Below are 16,915 nucleotides of genomic sequence, written 5' to 3' on the forward strand. Positions count from 1 at the left end.
TAAGTATGTACCTACTATTGTGTGCCCTTACAGGGTGTCATGAACTGGCCTTTTAAATTGTAACACCTTATTACGTACATGACAATGCAATATTGAATAAATTACTGAATGACTAAACTTATTCGAAACTAATGATCTGGCCGACTAGCCGACTAGTCGGCCGACTAATCGGCCATTCGAGCGCCGATTAGTAAGCTAGTCGGCTAGTCGGCCAAATCAATAGTCGGTACAACACTAGTGAAAATCTTAATGCGGTTCACAGAATACATCTAGGTACTTACCAAGTTTGAACAGTATATAGTTCTTATAGTTTCGGAAAAAAGTGGCTGTGACATACACGGACAGACAGACAGACAGACATGACGAATCCATAAGGGTTCCGTTTTTTGCCATTTGGCTACGGAACCCTAAAAACCGGCCTAGTGCGAGTCGGACTCGCGCACGAAGGGTTCCGTACCATTACGCAAAAACGGCAAAAAGATCACGTTCGTTTTATGGGAGCTCCACTTAAATAATATATTTATTATATTCTGTTTTTAGTATTTGCTGTTATAGCGGCAACAGGAATACATTATATGTGAAAATTTCAACTGCTATGCCTAGCTATCACGGTTCATGAGATACAGCATGGTGACAGACAGATAGACAGAAGGACGGACGGACGAACAGCGAAGTCTTAGTGATAGGGTCCCGATAGGATACCCTTTGGGTACCAGTGGCGGCGCGTCAACATATCCATATTAGGCAAGCCGGGGCTAAATTGGCTCACATATTTCCTTTACAACTCTCAAACTTCCATAAACAGGCAAGCCGGTGGGAGTCGGGTTTTATGGACGCGCCGCCACTGTTAGGTACGGAACCCTAATAGACCGAGTGCATAACTTCTACTCGCTCTATTTTGTTTGTATAACACTTTGGTGGGAGTTCTGGCCCACTGTTCGTCGTAATTTTTTTTATTTTTTTATAATCTACATGTAGGAAATATGGTCACAGAATAGGCCCTTTAATTTTTTTTCGCATATTTGAATAGTTTTCATTTTATTCGAATTAAATGGTTCCGCATGATCAACTCTTCCAGACTCTTCTATAGAGGTGACACGAAGTCATGTAAGTGAGTCAAGTTACATGACATACGCGTGATCAGACGTGACACGTATTACTTTACCAACCTGATTCAAGTCTTCGTCGAACTCAAATTTGTCAACAATTTAATTGATCCTTTTGTGTTACGCATAAAAAGTCATGAATTGTGCTTGAGTTTAGTAAAAGGTACCACTTTGTCGATTGTTGATAAGGTTCCAAATGAATCTTTATGGCATTAGCGCCTTATCGACAACCGACAAAGTCGTCCCTTTAACCAAAAACGTCACAATTTATGGGTTTTGTTAAAAAACGGAATCACTTAAATTGCTAACAAATAGCAAATAGGTATGTAAATTTATAGAAATCTATCCCCTACTAACACTTACTTCTTATTAGGATTGCATTAAGCAGAAAGGATAATTCCGCTTGCGCATAAACCATACCGTATTTACTAAATAAAATGTGTAATTTTTTCATAATCAAGTGAAATAATATTGTTGTCGTATAAACCAAGCGCTCGGCCAGTCATGCCTAACTCCGGTAACTTATGCAATGCAACTCAAGTTCACTGAGTTGTGTCTGACGCCATCGGCAAAAAATTAAGTTACATGAGTTAGTCATATGCTTTTCTCAGTAAATAATGAAGATTTTCAAAATTTTCTTTTTTTAGACTGGTTATCCGTAACTCGAGCTAACGGAGTTTTGCATGATACGGCAGCCCACAGCCACAGGTCACCCGGCCGGCATACGGCACACGTGTCCTGCCCAATCCCATTTGATATTAGAAGCGGCCACGTCCCGGCTACGTCCGTTAGGTAGATTCGAGTTTAGGAGCGCAGTGAAGAGTAGTAGACTTATGAATTGATTAACCTTCTAAACTATGCTCATAATATATTCGTGCTCAGTGGACCTTTATATTAGAAACAAGCCACCTGCGACCTCATATACAGTGCGTCCTCTCGAGCGTCGCATCCAAAACGGATTAGGTACTCTAAATCGGGGGTTAATTTGGAATAAATTCGCAGGTGGATGGGATTAACGACTTCGCGAATAAAAAGGGTAGCTCCTGTACTTATATTGGTATGGTGAACGATCTAGATGGCTACTGAATCAAAGGTACAATTTTAAAACGTATAAAGTGCATCCTGTCATATGTAATATGTGTGGTGCGGTGGCGGATGATGAAAAGAGCAGAAAAATCGTTCTGGTAATAATTGCAAAAAGTTGACCAAAAATTCGGTCAGGATCCTTATCAGTTATCATACACTAATACAGACCATTTTTTTTAAGTTCTCAGTACTTGGAAGGTATTAAGTACCTACAACACGTGATAGAAATATCAGAGATTTCCCTATTTATAATTTATTTCATAAATATGATACAGTAACTATTAACTAAACTAAGTAGTAACAATCAGATACATGTAAGTAAGTATGTAGGTACCTTAGGGTCCTTACTAGGTACCTACAAACTACACTACAAACTTTCGATTAAAAAAAAATCTTCGTGTCTTGCCCAATACTAATACCTAGGTACTTACCATGAATTTTTCTATTTACCTCCTACATACTGTATTATTTTTAATTAAAAGGAATTTCATTAAAAAATGATACATCCGTATGTAGGTATATAAACGTTGGGTTCATACAATTCAGTGTTAAATTCGGATAAACAATGTATTGCAAGAGCGACATCTGTAATTAAGTATGTATGCCGACATCTGTAATTAAGTATGTAGGAGCCCTAACTAGGTACCTAGTTAGGGCTCCTTATCCAAAGGGTAAAAAAAAACGGGATCCTGTTACTAAGACTCCACTATCTTTCTGTCTGTCTGTCACCAGGCTGTATCTCAAGAGCCGTGATAGCTATATAGACAGGTGTAATTTTCATTTTCTTTGGCCAGTCTTCTCCGAGACCACGGGGACAACGCCGTCCTCGAAGCGTCGGAGGTAAATTTAAATAGTTATTTGTACAACAAGAGAGCAAAGTTTGATATTTCTTTGAGTGCTTATTTTGAGTCCCGTGCAATCGAAAGACGCTATAATAAGCGACAGATTCGAAAATAGAATCTTGAGCGTAGTAAGTAGAGTTGTAAGTTGTGGACTAAAGTTACCTGAGTTTACGGCACCTAATGTATATGTTTGATCATAGATGCATAAATATATCGAAGTTTTAGGCTAATAGTAAAAAATATTCCTTTCCCTCTCATATGTCAAAGGTCACACGAAAAATAATACAGAAACACAAACCGCATAATTTTTCCCAGCCCCTTAACGCACCCACGACGCCTAACAAAGGGATTTTTTTAATAATACCATACAAATCTTTCACTTATTGTTTCGAACATTGCACGGGGCATTTCGGGTATTTTAACAAAGCCGCTTGGAGGACCACTGGGAATCGCCACGTGGCGACTCCGTACGTTCTAAACTGAACCTTGTCTTCATTTAGGTACATATTATAAAACAAAGTCCCCCGCCGCGTCTGGCTGTCTGTATGTTCGCGATAAACTCAGAAACTACTGGATGGATTTTCATGCGGTTTTCACCTATCAATAGAGTGATACTTGAGGAAGGTTTAGATGTATAAGTTGTTAAGGTTTTGTGTAAACCGTGCGAAGCTGGTGCAGGTCGCTAGTTATTCAAATAAGATTGAATTTTTATTTTAGATATTCCACCACGATTGACTCACCTTTTTAATTTATTGTTGTTCGAATGTGAACTTTAAAATAACGTTTAAAGTTGATTTTGCATTGTGCGTCTGAATATTAGGGTTGCCGCTGATATGATTTTTGTTGTTATTATTACTATTAGTTATATAATTACGATATCGGTGGTTAATCGAAATTCCTTATTACTTACACACTTTTTTATTTGTTGTATTTTTAAGCCATGTACGGTACGAGTACCTAATATTATGTATATGTATTTGTTACTTATAGATTGTACTGTAGAAAGTTGGTGTTTTTTTAATAATGTACAATAATCTAGAGCATGCAGTACCGGTCCCGGTACCAAGAATTTCATTTCCCGGTTCTGGGCATGGCCGAAACCGGGATTCCCGGTTCTTCCCGGTTCTCAAGGCATCATATGATTATTTTTAAGAAATTGTTTGTGTTAGCGTACAATCTTCATGATAGACTTATTTTCATATAAATAATTGCATAACTATTAATAAATGACTTATTTTGTTAAAAAAAAAAACATTTTAATTGGCGTTGCAACCTATTTTACTAAATTAACCGGCACACTGCCTCCCACCTGCCTCCGCCTGGGCCGAGCCACACGGCCGTAGCGTAGTCGATGCACTCAGCACAATGACGGCACGGCATACAGAAATTAAAATTTCGACCGGAGAACGGATAGATTGCTAATAACATAGTCCGTCTATGTAACCGGCATAAAAGTACTGAGCAATGTTTCAGATAAAATTGAAATAGATAAATTAGGTGAAATTTTACAATTTACCATTATCCGTAATATCGATTGGAAATATTGAAATGCCTACTTTACCAGGTTAGTTTGTCGGGTTATTTGGGTCCCGGTGGGGTGCTATTATGAAATAGCACCATTATTAAATGTTATTTAATGTCCCGAGCTAAAGTATTAAAACATTACTACTATTGAAATGGGAATAAATAGTCATATGATGAGAACCGGGAAGTACCGGTACCGGATCTTCAGTACCGGTTCTTTTGACACTATAAAATTCCCGGGAATTCCCGGGAATACAATAATCCAATGTAAGTAAGGTAAGAGGTTCGCATGCGTTCAGCGCTGCGTTTATCGCATAGTTAAAACAACCGCATTAACTGCCCGCGACCTGCTAGTTTCTTGCGTTTTTCGCTACAAAGCGGATAAACCCTTAAACGGCTACACGCGTGGCACGGCTCGCACTGGTAGTGATTGCGTAAAATATTAAGGTGACAGTCCATTTCCAACGACAGCAGCACTATGGAAATTGACAATAACACCGACGCGTTTGTACTAGTAGTGCAGCTGCGGTCAGAAATGGAATGTTACCCTTAGTAGGTATCTGGTATCTAGTTGAAAAATATATCAATTTGTATGGGAGTCAAACACAAACAAATCTTCATTCATATATTACATCCGTCAGAGCAGTCAGACATTGATATAACTAAAACAACTCAAATCCAACTCAACTACCACTTGAAACATATTCTTAACACTTAGAAACAAAGTTCACATTAACAAACTATACGAAAATAAAACACGTGAAAAACCCGATGTCACTACAACCCGCAGATGTATTGTACACTTACTCTTACAAAAGTGAACCTTTTATTCGAATGTAGTAAAGGTAAAATGGCGGCACAGATAAGTTGGTGTTGGCCACTATGGCGTGATCAATTATTTTTGATCCGTTGACTACACCTGACACAAGAGATCGGCGTCGGCACCAAATATTTTGATGCTGATTTTATCGATGGATTTAAAGTTGAGGATAGCTCGATAGGTTCTTTATAAGCTTTTTAGCCTTTTTATGACGTACGGGAGAAGATGCCCTTTACGACTTATAACGTAAATACGTAAATACACGCTTTTGTTTTTTTTTTCTAACCAAAATCTCAAAATCGCCAATACGTGTAGGTACGGACAAGTACCTACGAGGGAAAAGTACGATACCTTACTAAATGACATGATTCAATAGAATATAATAGAAAAGAAAACGTTTAACAGTAGTACCTACGTAATAACGAAACACGGCTGTCAACACCGCTGCCTACTGGGCATTCATCGTATAAGGAAAGGAACCTCGACACGAAAAGAAGAAGAATAACGAAACAGGCAAAAAAGGAAAAGCAAACTAAAAACCCATTATAACATTAACAAAACTCATTATTAGCCACGAAAGGGTCCCGACACGCCACGGCATGTTGCTAGCCTGGCTCGGCTAACGCTGCTCCTTCGGCGGGGCCAAAGCGAGTGAACCTCCAATATCATTCTGATGTCAGTGTAGGTGCGTTCGAATTGCCCTGTCCCGAGCTATCGTCCACAGCGACAACACTGACCTCACGGAATGACAGCCGATGCTCAATGAATCTTTTTTTCCACCCGACAGGCCATAAGATATCTATACAACCGGCGCCGAAAAACTGATCGATCAGAAAGTTATGCTTGATTTCCGATAGAGGTGAAGTAGTTTATGTTTTTTTGGAGGAAATAGTTTTAGCAAAAACACGGGTTTGTGTCCCGTTGCTGTCGATCGTTATCGCCGCGGTTTGCTCGCCTCGTCTCTAGAGGGCTTACCATCGTACCAAGGAGCAGGTTCCGAAGTTGTCGATTTATAATAAATGCAACCACATGGCTGTCCATATTTACAATTGGACAGAGACCAAGCAACAATTTTTTCTAAGTTAAGAACCTTTCTGATAACAGAATGTTTTTATAATCTTGATGATTTTTTTTTTCAAAACAGAACAAATCGAGCTTGACATGTGAATGATCTTCTCTACATTGACCTAGTAAAAGTTCTCTTTGGTACACAATTTAGTAAACAATGAGAACATGACAATAGGTAGATAAGTACAGTCACCACACGGGATTGTGATGCCATTTAGGGTTCTAGCTAAATTGGAAATTCTATACCGTAAGTATTGAACAACCAATTTAGCTAGGACCCTAAATTGCACAACAATCAAGGAGCGTGATGGTACCTTAATAGATACCTTCAGGTAAAGTTAGCAATGGCTACTGCCTGTCCCTGCATTTTTGAGAAGCTTATGGGTCAAACACAAAACTGTGTTCACGTCTTTCCTGTAGACCCCAACCCAATACCCAAAAGTTAAGCGCTATAAAGGTTAATTTTCTTATTTAACCCTTATCCACATGAAGCGGTAGTACCACTAGTACCTATACTCCTTTTATTTGGATAAACATGATACAATCATTACCTACAAGCCCACAAGCTGTTAACTATTGTGGGTAAGTAATAATATAATATAATATATACCAATTATTAATATAAAATTCACAAGATGTACGCTCACTTTGTATAATTTTGAATAATATAATATTTGCATTGTATAATGTAAAAATGGATAATTTGTTTTTAAATAACATTGAATGTAGATAATTTCATGTTGTATTCAACTTAAATTTCATAAAAATTATATCCTCGAACGATAAAAAAGCGGTTATGACGTATTAAAAAAAACTACTTACTAGATCTCGTTCAAACCAATTTTCGGTGGAAGTTTGCATGGTAATGTACATCATAATATATTTTTTTTAGTTTTATCATTCTCTTATTTTAGAAGTTACAGGGGTGGGGGGGGGGGCACACATTTTACCACTTTGGAAGTGTCTCTCGCGCAAACTATTCGGTACTAAGCGGTAGTACCACTAGTACCTATACTCCTTTTATTTGGATAAACATGATACAATCATTACCTACAAGCCCACAAGCTGTTAACTATTGTGGGTAAGTAATAATATAATATAATATATACCAATTATTAATATAAAATTCACAAGATGTACGCTCACTTTGTATAATTTTGAATAATATAATATTTGCATTGTATAATGTAAAAATGGATAATTTGTTTTTAAATAACATTGAATGTAGATAATTTCATGTTGTATTCAACTTAAATTTCATAAAAATTATATCCTCGAACGATAAAAAAGCGGTTATGACGTATTAAAAAAAACTACTTACTAGATCTCGTTCAAACCAATTTTCGGTGGAAGTTTGCATGGTAATGTACATCATAATATATTTTTTTTAGTTTTATCATTCTCTTATTTTAGAAGTTACAGGGGTGGGGGGGGGGCACACATTTTACCACTTTGGAAGTGTCTCTCGCGCAAACTATTCGGTGTAGAAAAAAAATATATTAGAAACCTCAATATCATTTTTGAAGACCTATCCAGATACCCCACACGTATGGGTTTGATGAAAAAAATTTTTTAGTTTCAGTTCTAAGTATGGGAAACCCCCAAAATGTATTATTTTTTTTCTATTTTCGTGTGAAAGTCTTAATGCGGTTCACAGAATACATCTATATACCAAGTTTCAACAGTATAGTTCTTATAGTTTCGGAAAAAAGTGGCTGTGACATACGGACGGACAGACAGACATGACGAATCCATAAGGGTTCCGTTTTTTGCCATTTGGCTACGGAACCTTAAAAACTATATCAGTTACTAGACCTAAGAACATAAATGAATAATGAATTCCGTTGAGTTATTAAACCATGGACCAATTTCGTTCTGGCGTTTCGCCGGCTGTTTGTTCGCAGTTCAACCTAAATAACACTCCTCGCTTCACTCGTCGTCGTACCTAACGGAGACCTGCTTTAGTAAAGAACAACCGGCAGAAGATACTAATTACTTTGTTACATGTATGATCAATATTTTGGAAGGTATTTCTCTCATGTAATTATTAAGTTATGAATGTTTTATAAAAAATAATTATCCAATACAAACTTTAGGTACCTATATACGAGAATCTCTACCATATATGTTATAAACATGTATTTTTTGTTGGTGGCTAACGTGTGTTATATGTTGTGAATGATATTAAAATTAGATTATATCAAATGTTGGTATATATTATAAGATGCACCCAGAAAATTGTACAGTTCGACGCGAGAGAAAGATTAGTGTAGGTACCTTAATACAGTAACTTTATACATTTAGCGTTTGCGTTAAATCCGGTAGTCTGATTTTTTGCAGACTTGTTTGTGATGTTGGCCCAATGAATAATCCAAGTTTGAGACCTCGAGCTCCTAACGCAACTTTGTCAAAAATCAAAAAAATCGCTAAATTTTCGGAGATTTTTAAGATTTGGGCGTTTAAAGGACTAGTTTTTGATTGTACCTTATCAGGACATTTTTAAAATGGACTAAATTTGCTACAATACGAGACTAGAATTTTCTCTGTCTTAGATCTAGTAGTTTCCGAAATAAAACCTTTCAATATTTATAATTTTTTGAAATTGTATTCGTAGGGTAAGTAAGTGCGGTGATTATGCACTTTTGTCTCAGGCGATGCAGCTTGGCACGATTGTTCCTAAGGTCAAACAAAGCTGATTTGGCCAGGTAGCTCGAGATCGTACCGTGCCTACCCCTCAAAAAGGGAGGGGCAAGGGTCGGATCACCAGGTCCAATCTATGCTATATTTCTTCCTGCTCTTAACAACTAGGGCAAGTTATATATAATTTTCATGTAATTTAGGGCTTCCTTATTCTATAAAGTTTCACTTCAAAGCAGGCTGTCATACATTTCTTTGGAAAAATATGTAGCGGATTGAGTGACGATTTCCATAGAAATGTAATTATGGCCAAAGTCAAAGGTTAAAAATGTAAAAAAAAAACAGTTCACTTGGCGTTTTAAAAGTATGAATCGGTCAAATCAGCATTGTTTGACCTTAGAAACAATTGTGCCAAGCGGCATCGCCTGAGACAATTCGAAAAAAATTATAAACTTTGAAAGGCTTTATCTCGGAAACTATTAGATGTACAGAGACAATTCTAGTGTCGTACTATAGCCAGTTTAGTACACTTTTAAAACGCCTTGAAAAGGTACTATCAAAAATGAGTCTTTTAGGGTTTTATTCGCCCAAATCTAAAAGAAAATCATAAATAAGTCTGCAAAAAATGAGAACTACCGGATTTCACGCAAAAGAGCCAGGTTACAAAATTCGACAAAGTTACTGGATTACCTCTCGAGTCTAGTCTCGTGGTAAGGGACGCTCGCTCGGTCGCAGTAAATGTAGCGTTTCGTCTTAATGTGCGGGGCGTCACATTTGTGACTGACGAAGTGTCTTCGTGCATCGGCGAGATATTTAAGACTGGTTAAATTTAATACTGTTTAGAAAAATAGTGATGTACACAATTCTAATACATTATTTTATTCATTTGGAGATCCAACAGCTATGACATTGACATAGAAATTATAGTAGATACTTAGAGGAAGCCAATCACAGGAACTCACAGGTAGTAATTAGATATATTTACTTAAGAAGTGTCTCTGCACGCGTTACTAATTTGCTAATAGTAAGATAGGTACTCGGCCTTACTGTGAATATGACAGAAAAATACTTTAATGAAGAAAGGCTAATGGGTCAAACAGATCACTGTGTTATGTCTTTCCTGTAGACATACACAAGAGTTAAGGGCTATAAAGGTTAATTTTCTTATTTAACCCTTATCCACGTGAAAAGGTCCTCCTTTTATTTAGAGAACTCTGATAAAATCATTACCTACATGCCCACAAGCTGTTAACTATTGCCCACAGGAGAGAAAAATGTGCTGTTCGCGATAACACACTAGTTTTCTCTCCTGTGGGCAATAGTTAACAGCTTGTGGGCATGTAAGTAATGATTTTATCATAGTTCTCTAAATAAAAGGAGGACCTTTTCACGTGGATAAGGGTTAAATAAGAAAATTAACCTTTATAGCCCTTAACTCTTGTGTATATCTACAGGAAAGACATAACACAGTGATCTGTTTGACCCTAATATAGAGTAGACGATTATTTAACTGACAAACACGTATGGTCAGATTATAGTACACCTAACAAACACCAAACATTGCCAATCGGGGGAAATAACTCGTGTATAAGCCAATTTTGGCATGGTTGTAGGGAATGGTGTATTAAACAAGACACTAAAAGTATCGGGGGGTGGGGGTGAAGATAACGGGTAGGGGAGGTTTAAGGTCCCTTTTTATAGTTTTTCGTAAATAACTCTTAAACGGTGGCCCGTAGCAAAAAATGTTCTATTACATAAGTTATCTACGAAAAAGATTCAGTACTCTTTTTCGCTAGGATTCAATATTTCAAAATATATTAAGGTCCCCGAAAGTCACTTATATTTTTTCTAAGATAGTTTTTTTTATTTTTCGTAAATAACTAGTAAACGGTACCCCACAGCAAGAAAATATTTATTAAGTACTTACGTAAATAATCTATTCAAGATTTCTTATTAAACACGTAATACTAATACTTTTTTTCATTCGTAATAACTCGTAAACGATGGCGAATAGCAAAAAATGTTTTATTAGGTACATGAATAATTTACATAAAATTTCCTACAAAAAAGGTTATTCAAACTTTTTCCACAAGCCCGATGGTGTAGCCCACAAGATGGCAGAACCTACTATGCACAAGGAAACGTGCTGACGAGAACGGTAGATGGTAGCATTTGCTTTGGCAATGTACATGTGCACATATGTTTCCAATTCAGGCCACATGATGGCAGTTCCTCCAACGCGCACGGCCCCTGAGTATAGGTAATTCCACTGTGTAGGATTTGCAATGAGTTTTAGTATAGTTTTCATACTAAAAACTTCATAAGAATGTATTAAATTAGGTACATAATTCTCTTATATTCGACGACTCTTCTCATTGCTCACATGCTCTAGTTGGGCACGGGGGTGGTGGAGATAGGGTAGGTCGTTTTGATCTTTTTATTTTTATATCCGTTGGATATCCAATTCTTGGTACAATAATTATTTTTAGGGTTCGGTGCCCAAAGGGTATTAAAAACGGGCCCTATTACTAAGACTCCGCTGTCCGTCTGTCCGTCTGTCTGTCACCAGGCTGTATCTCATGAATCGTGATAACGACAGTTGAAATTTTCACAGATGATGTATGTCTGTTGCCTCTATTACTTAATAACAAATATACTAAAAACAAAATAAAATAAATATTTAAGCGGGGCTCCCAAACAATAGACGTCACTTTTTTACTGTTTTTTGCGTAATGGTACGGAACCCTTCGTGCGCGAGTCCGACTCGCACTTGGCCGGTTTTTATATTTTACTGCAATGAATCGCATCAAGGGTTTGTTCCTTATGCATTTGTGTGAGTGCACCATAATTATATCATTGACACTTCCCGTAGGTACACGATTAAGTCATAGACTAGAACCCACCACGGTTCAGTGGCCAACCACCCACCGCACACCGCACCACAAGAACACATTCCTACCTCACCCTATAAGTATCTGCATAAAACACATTGTTACCAGAAAAGACAAAATACACGTACTGGGCCAGAAAGTTGTTACTTTCTGGTGTTGGCCAGGAAGCTAGTTTTTGCAGCGCGTTCCGCCCCATTTACACGCGGAAGTGGGGGGAGCGACCTATTCCTGGCCTACTTATTTTTTGTCACGAGTTTTATCGAGCTTGAGGTTAGGGAGGTTAGGGATCGGATGTATCGGACCGGCCGAAGTGCTCAAAAATATCTAAACATGCATTTCAAGGTTTTGATAATATAGACGCTTCGTTCAGATATTTGTGACTAGCGAGACCTAGGTACCTATTCGAATAGTGTTCGAATTTTGATTTTATTTTATCCAGATAAAAATTTAAAATATCTCACTCTAATGTTTTTCCTGAAAGCTAGTAACCACAGAGAAATACTCAAGTATTAGGTACGAGTAAGCTTAGAGTGCTAACTCAATACATTAGTTTCCTTAGTAATTAAATATAAAGTGGTACGGGAGTTATGGTAAAACGTAGGTTTAGGTACTAAGTTAGAAACTCGCTTAAAATCTTATTACAAATAACTTTTCGCATATCTATCTATATATCTCTAGGTAAGTACTTATTTATTTCTCTATGACCAGACATACATATATGTACCTACATACCTATGTATTATATTTTGACATGCATGCTCTCAACATTTGTATGCCGTAAGGCGCCACATAGTGAAACTGACTGAACTGTAACACCCTGTAACCTATGTTGGACAAATAAATAATTTTGTATTTGTATTTTGTATTTACATAATTATGTATATGTTACGTAAATGTTCATGCTAAGGGCCAGTTGCACCAACCACATTTAAGGACTGACTAACGTCAGTCAGCAGTGTATTTAGTATTAGTATGAAACTTCCCATACAATAAAATTTAGCGAACGCTTTAACGGTGACAGACGGTTTGGTGCAACCGACCCTAAGACTCATGTAATGTAAGCATGTGGCTATAAAAGAGGGCGTAACCTCGATTGTATGGGAGCGGCGCGGCGTTTGGCAGCGCGTTCGTGCGACTCACCGCCTGAGACCCATCAGTAACAATTTTGTTTTATACGCCCCACTGCTGGGCACAGGCCTCCTCTCATGCACGAGAGGGCTTGGGCTATAGTCCCCACGCTAGCCCAATGCGGATTGGGGACTTCACATACACCTTTGAATTTCTTCGCAGAATGTATGCAGGTTCCCTCACGATGTTTTCCTTCACCTAAAAGCTAGTGGTAAATATCAAATGATATTTCGTACATAAGGTCCGAAAAGCTCATTGGTACGAGCCAGGATTTCAACCTGCGACCTCCAGATTGAAAGTCTGACGTCATATCCACTCGGCCACCACCGCTTGCTACATAACATACTACCGTTATGTAGCAAGTGGTTGAAATCCTTAGTTACACAATAAAATATCAAAATATATTGTAGAATATGTATTGTAGGATTTGTAGGTATCTACGTAGGTACGTAGAGGTTAGAGCCACTTGCACCACTCACCAAACCGGGATTAACCGGTTAAGCCTGGAGTTACCATGGTTACCAGTACAATTTGAGACTGGGTCAGGCGTGGCTCACTCCGCGATTTCGTCGCTTTGCTACAGGTAGCTAAAAGTACATCCGTTCCACACCAATTTTGGTGGTTAGCCATAAGTCACGCGTGGCGCTGTCGCCACCTAGCGGCCATATCTGTCCTCGTAACAGACGCGTTTTGAGAGAGTGAGGCTTCTGTACCTAGTACTATTATTTATTCTCTGACTGGGTTAACGGTTTAACTGATTAACCCCGAGTTAGTAGGATGGGGCAAGTGCCGCAAGTGGGCCTTAGGAGATTAAATTGCTACCCATTTTTGGTGATGAGCTTTGTGAAATTGGGTTAAGATTTTTTTTTAAAGATATAAATATGGATTGCATGATGCAAGTATACGCATCCAAGTTCAGCGACCGCTCGAAATACGAATGTCACCAATTATGGGCTCCGTAACGGACAATCTCTCCTATACCTACTTCTTACTTCACTTGCTTGCTCACGCGCACGCACTCGAAAATGAATCTTATTTCGTATGTCTTAGGGTTGGTTTTTAAAGGAAGGGGAGTAAACGAAATTCGAAATTCAGTTGGAGAAAAACAGCAGCGGCGCAATTCCGAGAATCAACCTTTATATCAAAACAAAAGACAAAAGCCGACCCGTTTCTTGTGATGTCTCTTTCTAATGGGTTAAAGACATGTACGGGCGTCTCGCTTGCTCTTCAATGGGACTACCGGATTGGTAGGTTTTTGTCTGTCAGCGAATTTCGAAATCGATTCGATAATAATTAAGTACCTATATAAATATATGATATGTGTTGTGTATTGGGCCGGCGATACAGTTGGATAACTAAAAAAAGAATAATAGGATAATAGATAGATAGATAAAATCTCTTATCAACCACAACTTACATGCCCTGTGACACAAGCAATAACAAGAGATAAAAAGAATATTCATAAGGATAGTAGATGGTTTCATTATATAATATTTTTTCACATTTGATGTACCTATATTAATCAAAAATATTTTCAAAGCTACAGCATACGAATATTACGAATATCTACTTAGGTACTGTCAGAAACGATTTTTTTTGTCAAAACCGTTGAAAGGAAGCTATTATCGCTGACTGTACTTCTCTTTCCACAAGCAACTATCATGCACACGCACAGTTGCACACCTCCTGGGACAGAGCAAAACGGATTTCACGCATTTAGGATAAATTAAGGTATGAAAACGACTTCCAGCTTACTGGGAATTAAGGTTCCGAAAAAAATCTAATTTGATTGGCCTATTACCTAATATTAGCATAAAAAAAAACAAACACTAACATCAGCACCCCAACCAAATAAATAACGATTTTAAGCAAACAACCCCTATTTGTACTTCAGATTGACTCTATAAGCCGAGCCCTTATGATTTATTCCACCCTTCGTCGAATAAGGGCGTAAGTACACGGGACTGGCACTTACGTCGTCCGTTTTGTCCTTTACGACAAAAAGGTTTGTTTGCACGAATAAAGTAGCTTTGTTTGTTGATACTTCCTGCTGATTATCGGATGTTTTGCAGTGCTTCCAAACTCGACGACGGCTTGAATATTGATTGACATTATTTTAAAAGTCTATAAAAAAACTATAGTTCGAAATAGCCATATGTCAAGAATTAATTCAAATATCTTTGTTTTAGTGGAACTATTATTTATTGACGCAGTTCTACGGCAAAATACTTTCATAATTGGACGGAAATACTTAGAAAAAAAAAGTAAATAAATAAACAAATATTAGGGGACAATCTTATACAGATCGACCTAGGCAAGCCCCAAACTAAGCAAAGCTTGTACCTACTATACCCTATTAGGAGACAAAACACATATTTATGTAGATAAATGCATACTTAGATACATACAAAACACCCATAACTCAGGAACAAATATTCGTGATAAACACACAAATAAAAGCCCTGGCCGGGATTCGAACCCTGGACCTCCTGCTTCATATATAGGCAGGTTAACGGCTTCCTAGCCTAGTCATAGGGATCTGTCTACGAAGCACGAGTATTCGTTTCCGAGTTGTGGATGTTATCTATCTCATCTAATACCCATAAACGAGCAATTCTTGTATATTTATTTATTTATATATATATATATATATATATATATATATATATATATTTCGGGGATCTCGCAAACGGCCCTAACGATTTCGATGAAGTTTGGTATATGGGGTTTTTTGGGGCCGAAAATTCGATCTAGCTAGGTCTTATCTCTGGGAAAACGCGCATTTTTGTGTTTTATATGTTTTCCGAGTATAATTAAGTAAGTATATCGTCGCCTAGTGCCCATAGTATAGGCTCTGCTTAGTTTGGGGCTGGGACGATCTGTGTTCAGATTGTCCCAAAATACTTATTTATTTATTTAACCTTCGGACCATAGCTGTAGTAGGTACAGGTACTGGACTGTACATAGCTGTAGTAGGTACAGGTACTGGACTGTACATAGCTGTAGTAGGTACAGGTACTGGACTTACTAAATAAGCACAGACCTATTTAACGCCCTAAAAGTGACAATTTGTCAACGTTTTTAAGATTTGCTATAGTTGACTAGCTATTGCATTAATAATTTCTGAACTTAGGCCAATTATGTTTCTAATAGTAATGTGTTCTAGCAGGTGTATTACATAACAGCAAACTTCTCCAAAGGGCCTCTACGTCTTGGATCTGTATCCCCACGCACGCGTATCAAATGACCGGGATGTATATACCCGTGACTTTATAAGAGATACAAATAATATGAATAGTAATAGGTAACTACTAGCAGTAATAGGCGTGCTAGTAGATAGGGAAGCTTGTTTATTGAAGCAGCAATCTCAAAAATTAAATACCAATACGCATGAAGTAGCTCAAAATATTGCAAAGACGGCTAAAGTAGATGTCGCTCTTCGACTTCAGTTACCATGAAACAAATGCCTGCATTGGGCACTTATGCGTCTTAATTTCTGTAATACATATTACCGAAGAAATAATAATTGTAGAAATTCTGAAATAACGCTTTTAACATGCTTTGTAACTTGTAACATCCAAATTTACCGCATAATGTGATGAGGCCATACAAGTGACATCTACCTCAGCTCAAGCCAGTGGAAGGTAAAATTGTTTCTATGATGTTAAATCTCTTCCAGTATTAATGACTCTTGGTTATTGCTTTATCTACGGCATCTACGCTACAGTAAACAAATATTTCATCCAAAAAGTGACCGTAACATAGGCAGCGCCCAAATACCCCAAAGAAACCAGTAGCTAAACTCCAAAATAA

General features: G+C 37.6%; 1 long non-coding RNA gene across 1 annotated transcript in view; it reads right to left on the reverse strand.

Annotated features, from left to right (window-relative positions):
* Positions 1 to 244: 244 nt before the first annotated feature.
* The window catches only part of LOC134804170 (uncharacterized), a 442,923-nt gene continuing 426,252 nt past the window's right edge, over positions 245 to 16,915 (reverse strand). Inside the window, exon 2 of the long non-coding RNA XR_010146091.1 lies at positions 245 to 419. This is a non-coding gene — a long non-coding RNA (uncharacterized LOC134804170). The remainder of the gene's footprint in view (positions 420 to 16,915) is intronic.

This window comes from Cydia splendana, chromosome Z (genome assembly GCF_910591565.1).
Source record: "Cydia splendana chromosome Z, ilCydSple1.2, whole genome shotgun sequence".
NCBI classification, from domain to species: Eukaryota; Metazoa; Arthropoda; class Insecta; order Lepidoptera; family Tortricidae; genus Cydia; species Cydia splendana.